Source organism: Crocodylus porosus, unplaced genomic scaffold (genome assembly GCF_001723895.1).
Source record: "Crocodylus porosus isolate Cpor-Errol unplaced genomic scaffold, CroPor_comp1, whole genome shotgun sequence".
Taxonomy (NCBI): Eukaryota; Metazoa; Chordata; order Crocodylia; family Crocodylidae; genus Crocodylus; species Crocodylus porosus.
The window spans coordinates 80,494,347-80,506,645 of record NW_017728943.1 but is presented as its reverse complement, the minus strand read 5'-3'; positions in this window follow the sequence as shown (position 1 = coordinate 80,506,645).

Here is a 12,299-nt window from a genome sequence, read left to right as displayed (position 1 = left end):
ACTGTAATCATTAGTAAGAGTAAGGAGGGAAGGGGAAAAGAAGTGGGAGTGGACACCCACCCACAAAATGAAAGGAGAGTGTCTGCAGAGCGTTACTGCTAGCAAAGATCAGTATAGCTTAGCTCTTACTGGCTTGAAAGGACTTCAGAACAATGCTCTCTCTCTTTTGCCTCACCTGGTAGAGCTGCCATTGTCTTTGGACAAGAAGGGCCTCATCTGGACTCTCAGCTGCAATGAGGTTCAGGTCAAAGTGCAAGAACTGCAGCTACTGTCTTTTATCTCTTGCCTGCTCTGTGTTTAGTCACAATCTGTATGAGACACTTCAGAGCAAAAGGAAAGAGAAAAGCAGTAGCATAACTAGGGCAGGGCAAGCAAAGTATCAGCCCTGAGCACTGACTTGAAGGGGGCGCCAGAATCACGCCCTGGGAGTCTGCTGTGCCAAGGGCAGGCCTATATTGCCCCTGCCTGGCTGTATGAACTCCGCTCTGCACCAAGCAGCACATCTGCGGGCAGGAGGCAGGCAAATGGGAGCCTTTGTCACAGCAAGTGCAGCCCTGTGCCCAATATTCATGTAACGGGGTGTGGGGGAGAAAGGAAACAGGGCACCAGGGTTGGCTCCCAGAGGGCCCAGCCACAGGGCTGCTGCCACCAGAGTGGAGCTGATGCTCCTATAACAGCAGCGTCAACAGTTCTCACTGCCAGCACTCAGGAACCCTCTGACATAGGCATTACGCCTTCCCTGACCCTCATCCTTCACCACCACCCCTTCAGGTCTACAGTGGTCAGCACAGCCCTGCCCTTCCTCTGGAGGAAAGAGACTTGTAAATGCTATTACATGGATGATGACACAAGAACCTACATAAGGTTCCTCCTGCTTTGACCTTGCCTCCAATGAACTGACAGGGGCCTCACTCTTGTTCTTGGGAAAGTTGTTGAATTGTGTCAGCTAATGTTCTTCCTTCTCAGTCACGCATCTGATCCCAAAAGACCCCAGAAGCCCTTTGCAAACAAACTGCAGAAATCCCTTCATCCATCGTGCAATTGCCCCTAAGGGTGGCAATTATGTGCAACAGCTGTTCAACAACTACACGTTCTCCACAGGGAGACAATAAGTAGCAAAATGAATTGCCAGAATTAGAATTTGACCAGAATACTAATACCTTTAACTCCTGGGAGAAATCCTGTTGGGATTTAACAAACTGAAGAGGTCAGTACCTCTAATCCAGAAAAGTGATACTTTTCATGGTCTTGTGCCCCCCTAGCATCATGCCAAGACATTTGTTTAACATGAACTCATAGGGAAAAAGCAAATCCTGTCTTGCCTCTAAATGATCAGCACCACTTTCTGAAGCAGTAGGTTGTTCCCTAGGAGTTTCCACCCCAGAAATGATGCAGGCCAATGCTTCTTGGGTTTTGGATATGGTAACAGTCCAAGAGCTGTTTATCTCTTGACAAGGGATGCAGCTGCCATCACTCATGTCACAGCACTCTGGACTAACTTACTGCAACAGGTGGTGCCATGCTGAAACTCATCATGCTACACTGCATGTGCTACCTTCTGAATGGGAAGTGCTTGCATAACCTTGCACTTGAACCAATTAGCGCTAGGCCATCAAGAGATAAATCTGAGACCATTTGCCCAGGAACAGTGCCACGCAAAATACAGCTTTGCTACTTCCGGGTTGGGAGCTGCTTAGTGTATTTCAGCACACCACAACCTTTCATGGTGACTTCATGGTACAGACATGCCCTTAGAAATTGTTGTAATAAACACCACAGAAACATCTACAAAGAAATGGTCTGACCTCTCTATAGTTGTTGTGGCTTCGGGGCGGGGGGAGTGTCCCAAGCAGTCAGGCCACTATTCATTTGCTCAGGTAGCCTTATTACTGGAACTCCCTGCCCTGAACTGTGTTCCAGTTCCTCCTGCCCTCTCCACAGGATCACAAGGGATGGGTTCATGAAGTCAGCTGTCCATAGCTCACTCTTAAAAAGTGCCCATTGGCAGAGAGCTGGGGATGGTCACCCATTTTCTGGACTGCTTTTCTCTGGAGTTCTCCTTCAGCTTGGGAAACCTACTCCCAAGATCTGAGCTTTTGCTGCTTGGTAAGTCATACCTGACTAGTTAAAAGTTTTATCAGCCACTGCTATAAATTACCGTGACAGTTTCTAGAAAAACTCGGCCCTTTCGTCTCTCGTTCATTTCCTCTCCGTCCCTTGCTATTGATCAAACCCACAGAGTTTCAGACTTTTCAAAAGCAAGAACAAAGAGAATGCCAGCCCTGTCTAACTGAGATGTGGATAATGCTGAGAAGCATTTGCCACGCATGTTTTCTCCGTAATTAAATCAGCTCCTTGATATTTCTGATAATTTTGCTGTCTTATTTCTTTTTTTTTTTTTTACCAGCATTATAATTAATGTCCAGAGCAATGTGCTACCATTTCATCTGGAAAACAGCCCAAACCTCTCTTAGAAGAGTTGGGCTCAAGTTTCCACTTGTGAGGAGCAAGAAGACCACAAAAATGTACTATTAATCAATGAGTAATTCAGTCAGCCTTTAGGGGGATCTCAGAGCCTGACTCTCTGAAAACATAATATCCCCCCTGGTATCCAATAAATGTTTGTATTGTATGTGCTTTTGTACCTGAGAGCAGAGCCGAGAGGCTAAGTGGAGAGGGACAAGGGCCTGTAATAGTATCATTGTACTGCCTGAAGGTCATTAATTTCTGCCTGATGAGGAAGAAAAAGCAGTGAAAGCCAATGCTTTTCTAATGTGCAGACTGAGGACTCTAACAGGCACTGAAAAGCTGATGCTGGAGAGCAGGAGTTGTGTTTCAACCCATTAAGCCATGATTTGACTTCCAATGTCAAAAAAAGGAGATAGATGATGCACTGGGCGCAGAGCTTCCCAATGCAAAAGTACAGAGGCCTTGAGGTAAGTTTTGAACTGGGGGATTTAACCCTTGGTGAGACTAGCCTTTGCAAGAACAGTAACATCATCCATTCCTTCAGTGCCTTCCAGACCAAAGTATTTTACAAACTTAACTATACAAATCACTGTACTGAGCAAAGAAATGCATCCACTTCAGGAGGGAAATGCTGCAGCTGTTTAACAGAGCACAGCAGCACAATTTGGAAAAAGAAAGTGAAGAAGAATCCTTTAAGACTTTCGAACAGCAGGAAGAATCGAGAGAGGCAGAATGCCATTACACAAGTTGAAATGAAACCAGGAATCTAAGACCAAGACTCACACTCTACTGAACATTAAGAATATTTTAGATAAAGGGTCTCACTTTTTCATGACTGGCTGGGGGTTAGCTATCCCAAGTCTAATCGCTGCTGAGTCACTCATTCCATAATGTATTAAAGTAGATGACCTCCTAGCAAGAGACAGATGAAAACCTTGTTTTTCACAGGGAAGGTGGGAAGAGGAATGAGATATCATGGCCCAATGGCACAGAACTGAGACTGAAGTCTTAAATTCTACTCCCACCCAGAAAGTCATTTAAACCAATGTTTTCAAAACTGAATGGCTAACTAAACTTTGGCATTTAAATAAGTGGTCTGGTTGCCAGAGGTGCTAAGCAGAATTAGCCCCATAACAAATGAAATGCAGATGGACAAACAGCAGGTTTTTGCTGCCTCATGCCTTCCTCTGTAGGTGGGTCTAACAATGGTAAGGGTAGCTTATCCAGCTCTAACTAGCCCACACAGAGTGGTGGCAACAAGTAGAGCCCACCTGTTTGCATTGTCTGCAGACTGACCCTGTTGAGTTGGAGGAGGTGAAGCCTCCTGACAATAGCAACAGGAAGGAATTCTGTGGGGAGATCAGACTGCCTGCAGTCACCAGGGCTAGGGACATTCAAAAAGCCTGAGCCTGAATTGATTCAATCTTTGCAGGTTAGTCTAACCTGGAAAGGCTAAATCAGTTTGTAACTGTACAGACATCCTAGACATGCAGGCACATGCTTACAGTGGCTCAGGCTAGAAGCTGGGGGCACTAACGCAGCCCTCCCTTCTCTTCTACAGTGCTGAGCTGAGGGGGGCACGGCCAGGCCCCAGCAGGATGCTCTGATTAGGGAGGGGTTCCTTCCCCATCACCACCAGACCAGCAGGGAATTGATAGCAATGTTTATCGCCCCTAACTCAGTGTTTATCAGCCCACTAAGAAAACAACAGAGGAACACTACCAGCTACCTGTTGATTCTGCTTTTGTCCTGTCTACCATGGCACAGACCATAGCCAGCATGTGGTCTGCTAGCTAATACACAGACACCTCTCTGCAAGGCAGAGGGGAGGGGAGAATTCCTGCTTATCAGGAAGTGGTGATGGGAGGTGGGGAGCAGCCTGCAGTCACTGTGGGAGCTGCAGCCAGGAAGCAGAGGGTGGGGGGCCAGCCCTGCTGTGGAGCAGAGAGCCCTGCCCAGTGCAGAGAGCATGCTGGGATGCTGGGGCAGTCTGGTTTAGCTTAAACCAGCAAGGACTTTACCTAGCTATGGAAGGGAAGAAGAGGGGACACACTGGCTTTCTCAGGAGAACATAAGGACAACAAGTGTTCAAGATGTGGAGCAGCACTGTAGTTAGCTGTTGAAGAGACCATTCTGTTGTTCCATGAAAGTAATTATTCCTTTCCAGTAGGGAGGAGAGTGATGGATGACTATATGAGGCAAAACTCCAACCTGTTCTATCCACATCCTTGACCTGTAACCAGCTCATCCATAGAGACAAACACAGCAGACAGACAAGGACACCTTAGAGAAACTAGTGTTCTGACTTTCCAGCATTCCACCTTCCATGCCTTGAAGACACACCAAGCAAATCGTCTCCTGCTAATACCGAAAGAGATAAGCAACAAGTATATTTAACTGAGCACCCCCATCTTACTACGTTAAAGGCCATAAAGCTTGAGAGACCTGAAAAAGCCTGACAAAAGAGGATTTGTTCAGGCTCTCCACACTGGCAGTGAAAAGGGCATATCTCACTTTGGGGTTTTTTTTACATTCTGGTTTCAGAAGAATTAAGAGACAAAGGATTATATAACAAAGAGATTTAGAAATAAAACCCCCGAGAGGCAGGGCAGTTTCATTCCAGGCCAGCTTCATCCTGTAACCCCAACCCTCCTCCTCCACAGAATAATTCAGAGCTTCATTTTTTTAAATCTGCTGTAATCTGGCTTTGCATTAACCAGCCCAGCTGTTAAGTACCACAAGAGATATAAAGAACAACAAGACATCTTTGTGCAGACAAAGGCACCACAGATTATGAACACCTTCTCTGTGTGCCACTGTGCCCATGTAAAAAGGAAAGTGGCAGGTGCCCTCTTTTCTGATACATACACATCTCTCTATCCCCTTTAAATGCTTTCCATGCACGCCAGAATTCACAAAACACCTTGCCTAGCTTCTACCTGGAGCTGGGAAAGCCATGCTGAGTCAACACAGCACTGGATAAAAGCCCCAAGATCTACAACAGACTTTCCATGACATTTGCTAAATCTTTTAGAAGTTTTCCCTTCTTTCTTCACTAAATATCAGTTGCTTAAGATAATCTGTGAACCTGTAGAACGCCCATTAGGCACTCCCTGGTGACTGGGTTAATTCACAGTAAATTACAGTCACTGCCAAAGAGATTGCAGGGAAGTTAGGAGGAGATTGGAAGCAGCAGGCAGTAAAACACTGTAGCATTTACCAAAAACAGAACATAGAACGATAATCAAAACTCTCCCCCTTTAAGGAGCAAAGGAGCTAGGCATTGCGTGATGGCTGGAATACGGTTATTTCCAAGCTTTGAGGGTTGCTACTGAAAACTGGGATCGACTTGGGGCCAACCTTGGATTATCATACAGAAGTTAGCGTGGAAAAAGAAATGTACAGGAGCAGCCATTCATTTGTCAGCCCCCCTCCAACACCCAGGCTTTCTCACTTCTCCTCTCCTTCACTTGTTATTGATATTATCAAGGCACCTAGGAACTCCAGTCATAGATGTGGGCTCAGTATACACTGTACACGCACAGACCCTGCCCCAAAGCTCTTACAACCGTCCCCTCCCTCTTTTTTCCCCCAGGTCTGCTCTATACTCCTTTCTTCTTTCTTCTCATTTTTTTTTACCTTCTATCTTCTTTCTCTTTTCATACACATCCAGCTTTTTGTTCTGCAGAGAAAAGATAAAGGCAGCTTTTCCCCTCTCAGGACATTGGCTCTTTCCCTATCCCAAAGTACTAGGTATGGCGAAAACAAGCCTAAGTTTAGTACAATCTCAAAGGCCAAGGTCATGGAAACCTTCCACAAGGGGGGGATACATTTCTCCACTGAGGAACAGGCTGGAAGAAAAGCTTGTGTCACTCATCTCAAGTTCATCCTGAAGTTCCCTGAAAACTAAATGACCCCTTCCCAGGCTGGAATCACAGGTCAGATTCCATGACGGGGGCATAGCCAGACAGCTCTGTGCCCAGGGCAGTGCAGGGTGCTACTGTGCTGATTGCAGCAGCTGCTTCTGTCTGGTTTTCTGCTTCATCAAAAAAGCAACACGCAGGGTTTAAATCCTGCACTTAATCACCTTCCCACTGCCCTCCTCAGTTGTGCTACTGTTTCATGGGGTTCACCGTGTACTGTTCCAAGGCAAATGCTTCTATCTGCAGGAACTTCTGTGAATTCTCTTCCAAAAAGCCAAAAATCCACTGAAAAGCAGTGTGAGATTCAAAAGGAAGGGAGAAGGAGCCCTTACAGGTTATGGCAGGCCCTGGTTGGTGGTCAGCTAGACGGGGTACTAGGCTCTCCCTGGAAGTGCAAAGAACTGCCAAAATTTGGGGCCTATTCTTAGGAAAAACATATGACAGTTTCCTCTAGGAATGTGACACATTAAATTGTGCTCTAGGATATATATATCTTTATAAAGGCAGGATGGTAAGACCCTGCTTGGTTATCAGGGAACTTCTAAGAGGAGGGGTTGAGATTTAGAATAAGGTGATTGAGTTGATATTGCGCCTAATCTTACCACAGGACCTCACTGGGTGCATCTACATGAGACGCTACTATGCATTTATTTAGTACTTGTATTATCAATAGGGCTGTGTGAAGCTTCGGGTGCTGATTCAATTCAGAGGAAATTTGGCCCAATTCGGTGGCCGAATCTTTGACTCTGAATCAAATCATGGGATCAATTAAAAGATCTGAATCAATTCAGAAAAGGTTCAGAAAGCTTTGGTGATTTGGACAGTCCCCGGTGGCTCCATGCCAGTAAGTAAGGGATGGGTTGGGGGGGCAGGGAGAGACTGGAGGAGGGGGCAGGCGGCCATGGGGGACGCCTGACAGGCCCCATCCCCTGCCCATTCCCCCAGCCCCTTCCCCCCATGGCTGCACGACCCAGCTCCCAGCCCTTCAAAAAAAACCCCAACTCACTGGGTGCTGCTGGGTGAGGAGGGGGCAATCCCTGCTGCCCCCTGCTGCCCCCTGCTGCCCCCTGCTGTATGGGGAGCTCTGACATGAGCCCCTCAACCTCCGCTCACTACCCCAGCCCCCCACTCATGGCTGCCCTGCCTGCCCGATTGGGTTGGGGAAGGGCAGGAGGTGGGGCTCTTTTTTTTTAAAAGCCCTGCACTCACTGGGTGCTGCTGGGTGAGGAGGGGGCAATCCCTGCTGCCCCCTGCTGCCCCCTGCTGCCCCCTGCTGCATGGGGAGCTCTGACATGAGCCCCTCAACCTCCGCTCACTACCCCAGCCCCCCACTCATGGCTGCCCTGCCTGCCCCAGCTCCCGGCCCTTTAAGAAAAAAAACCAACAACCTCCCACCCCGGCCCCCCAGCCTCACTGGCTCCTGCAGCAGTCTCAGGGCTTTGGGGAGCTCATGCAGAGCCCCCTGTGCAGCACAGGGCAGTGAGAGACAGCAGAGATTGTCCCCCGCCAGGGAGCAGCCAGTGAGTCCAGGGTTTTTTTGGTTTTATTTTTTTAATGAGCCAGGAGCTGGGGCAGGCAGGGAAGCCATGGGGGAGGGACTGGGGAACTGGTGGGGATTGGGGGATCATGGTAGAGCCCCCCACATACTGTGGAGCAATAGGGTTCACTCCCCCCACTCCTGGCAGACCCTGCTGAGTCAGGGGGTTTTTTTTTCCCCAAGTGCCAGGGGCTGGGGTGAGTGGAGCAGCCATTGCCGGGCTGGGAGACCATGCAGAGGATGAGCCTGGCTGATTCAGAGATTTGGCAGCAACCAAATTTCCAAATCAGATTCGGCTGAATCGATTCAGGACAGTGATTTAAATCACCGAAGCAAAGCACTGTCTCCTGATCGGCCAAATTTGATTCTGATGTGAATACTAGCTGCTTCGCACAGGCCTGATAATTAAGTACTAAATAAATGTGCAGTAACTGGAGTTACTGTGCAGTAGCATCAGAGAACAATGATGCTACTGTGTAGTAGCTTAATAATATTACGCAGTAGCGTATTAGCAATGTTGGTGAAGAGTACCTCTTTCTCAACCCACTAGTCTCGCCACTGTCCAGCAAAGCAGAAGATGTAGGTTTAAAAACCCTCAGGCTCAGAAAATCCAGGTCCTCAGGTCTTTGGCTTTCTGGGTTAGTTTCTTAACCACTAGGCTATTATAGAAAGGCAGGCAAAACCACCATATCATTCTGAGGCCACCTTTTTGAACAGCAACAGTCACCGGCTGCTGTACTTCATGTAACACCCATGTGTGCCAGATGTGCTGCAAGCATGCCTACTATATTTAAGTACAGGAATGTCCCAAATTTGGAGGCATAACATAGGTGCTAAGACACTTTCCCAGCCCCAGGGCTGTGCTGGGAACTGTACAGAAGTTCAGTTAGATTGTGTCATCATTCCTGATCTAAGTTAAACAATCTCTGAGGTAAAATGAACTTAGGTCAGTCATTTTTAGACCAATCTTCTCTACAGTTCACAATCTTCTCTACAGTTCACACTTAGATTGACCTAACTAGGGATCTAAGGGTAGGGTCTCTACTTAGGCAAGCTAAGTTAGATTGGGTGGCCATTTTTAATGCGCTCTTACCTCCCCTAGACCTCCTCAAATACTTGTATGTACCCAAAGAGACAACCCAGTAGTGTTCAACATGGCCCAGAGGGGACAGTCTAGTATGAAACCCCAGTGCAACCCTATCACAACCTTTGGCCTCCCTCTAGCGCTAGTGTTGGCCCCTTAAGTGAGAAGGTGCATACAGCTGTCCACCTCTTAGTATCCTGGGACCCCCATGGCCCCCGCTCCAGCCATGCCACCCAATGGGGAAAGGAGCATTAATCTTGTCTGCATCATTTTGGGGTTGCAAAATATTTTCAATGTTTGAATGGGGTCACGCTGAGGAAAAGGTTGGGAAGCACTGTGGTATGGTACAGGTTACAAAGACCTTTACTGGCTAAAGGTTAGCACAATGCCCAGCAAGGAGCCAGTATTCATTATGCATTTTTAAGCCCTCCATGGAAGTTATGGTGTTTCCTGCACAAATGCAGCTGAATTCACATCACAGCCATCAGTTGCAGTAAGGCTGTGAGCTGTCTAGAAGGTCAGCATCCTGACCAGCAACTTTTACTCCATCTAAGAAATGAATGCAAGGCAGCCAGATAGAACATGGAAATTCAGCTCACACGCATACACACACTCTGCCTCTGGGCTGCCAGTTGTTTTAATCTGAACTCATATCTGCAGCTACTAAAATTTAACTGCACCAAGAACTAATTTGTGCCTCACTGTTTTCTTTCTGAAAATATACATATTAACCTATTGGAAAGGCTTCCCTTCTGCTGCCAACTGGTATCAACAGTCAATCAGAATCTGTCAACATAGCAATTTTATCGTCTCAAACTCTGGAAGCAATGCAGTCGTCATGGGAACCAAAATAGTAACTATGGAATAGCTGCCTTAGTAACAACAACAACAAAAAGTGTGCTGGCATAAAATTGCAGTTCTAGTAAATTTCAGTTAACACTTTGGAAATTAAACAGTCACTGTGTGAAACCTAGAGTTGATAAACCCAGGAGGCCTCTTTGCAGAAAGAGGGACTTTTAACTTCTACCAAGATCTAATCTTGCTGATGGCAAACTGTGCATATGGCTGGAAGGGGCAGAAGCAGAGGAAAATTGGTCCTGGCTTTGATAACGGGGCCCGTGGCTTGGTATGTGTGTGCGTGTGTGTCCTGGCTAAAAGAGTTACGTTTATGATGTTTAGACATGGAGGAACTACTACGTGAAGACAAACTAAAGGTAACTCTTTCAGGCTCTGTGACAGTCTGAAAAAAAAAATCCCCCTTGAACAATGGGAAAGGGGAAAAAACCTGCTATAGTAGAATACCCCATGACCCATTTCGTTCAGTGTGCTGTTTCAGGTAGTGGCCTACATTTGATACTTCCAATAAAAGAGTAACGCCCATAATATACCTGGCCAAATATACAATATTAGTAAGGGATGGATTTTTCTTTAACTCCGTGTAGGGAACACCCTTTTCACAAAAGCAACGTCCAAAAAAACTAGGAATATTTAGGAAGAGAGAGAATTTTATTTTAGGAACAGACCAAATACACTCAAAACCTTTGTCACCTCCAGACTTCCAGCCACAGTCCTGAACCTCAGAAACTGAAAAGGCAAATTCTGGCCTTTTTTAAATACGCATAGTTTCTATGAACTCTGTTGGCTCTCCTGGGGCAGTATAGCACAAGTGGACCATGAGCCTTTTTACAGTGAGAGAAAAATGAATGTTTAATTTCCAGGACTTTGTGTTGAGATGACCTACTCATCTAAGCATCAAGACTCCCTAGAGCTTCAGGTTCAGATCCCAGTGGATTCTTCTCTCCCCTTCATCTTTCCAAGGCTGCCATACAGATACCTCTGCAATTAGAGTGAATAAGTCATGTCGAAAACCAGTCCAAAAGGTTCTACGATAGCACAAAGATCCCACAGCCCTTTTTGTATGAACAGAAGTTTTGCTGCTGCTATGTCTACCAAGTAGCTGGTGACCTTCATGTGTGGAATGGCTCTGTTTCTCTGGCACCATATCAACTTTGTGAAGCCCTTTGTTTTAAAGAGGGAGCAGGTTAATTAAGCAGTTAATATTAGAGTTCTCTTCTTTCTAGAGAGAGAGGTAGTGATTCATGGGCCTCAAGATTAAGATCCCCTGAATTCAGCAATTTACAAACAGACACTTAAAACTCCTTTCCAATGAGGTCATTGAGAGAGTTGATTAGCGACAAAGGCCAGTGGCCTAGACATCAACCTCCTGCTCTAGTGAATAATCTCTGTGAATAAAACACAATTATTTGGAGTGGTATAAACAGTTTAAGTGACCTTGAATCCAGAAGAGTTTGTTCTTGTGAATAGTTACGTGGAGACAAACCATTTCACCGAGCAGAATATCCAGAAATAGTGGAAAGCTTTCCACATGTTTGATTTGGGAAACCAGAAAGTGCTACATGCACACACGGCAGTTTTTAAAGATGCTCTAGATAAATTAAATGGAGAAACTACAGCAGTAAAATATATGCCTTGCGTTAATTGTATTTATTTTGAAGAGTTAATGTTAACTTAAATAATTGCCCTCATTTGCATACTGAGATTCTTTTACTGGAGCTGTGGCAGTGAGAATTATCAGTGAAGGATGTTCCTAAGAGAAGCAATGCAGAGCATAGGCCATTTGTCTGTCAGCACTGGAGGCCAGGGATCAAACACAGGATTAGGCATTCAGAGCAAGGCAAAGTTCTGAAGTTCAGAGCCTGGACACAGTTGATAAGATTATAAAATAGTTTAAAAGAGCACTGAGCCACAGCAGGCTCAATGACACAAGCAAAAATTGATTGGAGATCCTGCAAACAAGGTGCGAGGAATTAGGATATAAACCAGAAAACAAGGTTTGTTTCCTCAGAAGTGTTCTTGGTGTCTTAAAAATAGGTGGGTAGGCTGCAGATGGGAAAGTTTTGGTTTCAGAAACACTCCCCCATCTTGTGCGTGTTTGAACAGAAGGGAATCAATGTACAACATGAGGGAGCAGCTCTCCAGAAATGTGGGGAAAAGAGTTCAAACTAATGGATGAGGAGGAAAAGGGAAGTATCTGAAAGGAATCCCGCACAAAAGTCTTCAGAGAAGATTGATATACAACTGATCCACAGGTAAGTGTAACAGAAACAATGAAAAGAATAATGCCTATATAGTTTCATAGTTTCTAGGGTTGGAAGGGACTTGAGCAGATCATCTAGTCCAACCCCCTGCCATGGCAGGAAAGAGTACTGGGGTCAAACGACCCCAGCAAGGTGTTCATCTAACCTCCTCTTAAACACCCCCAGGG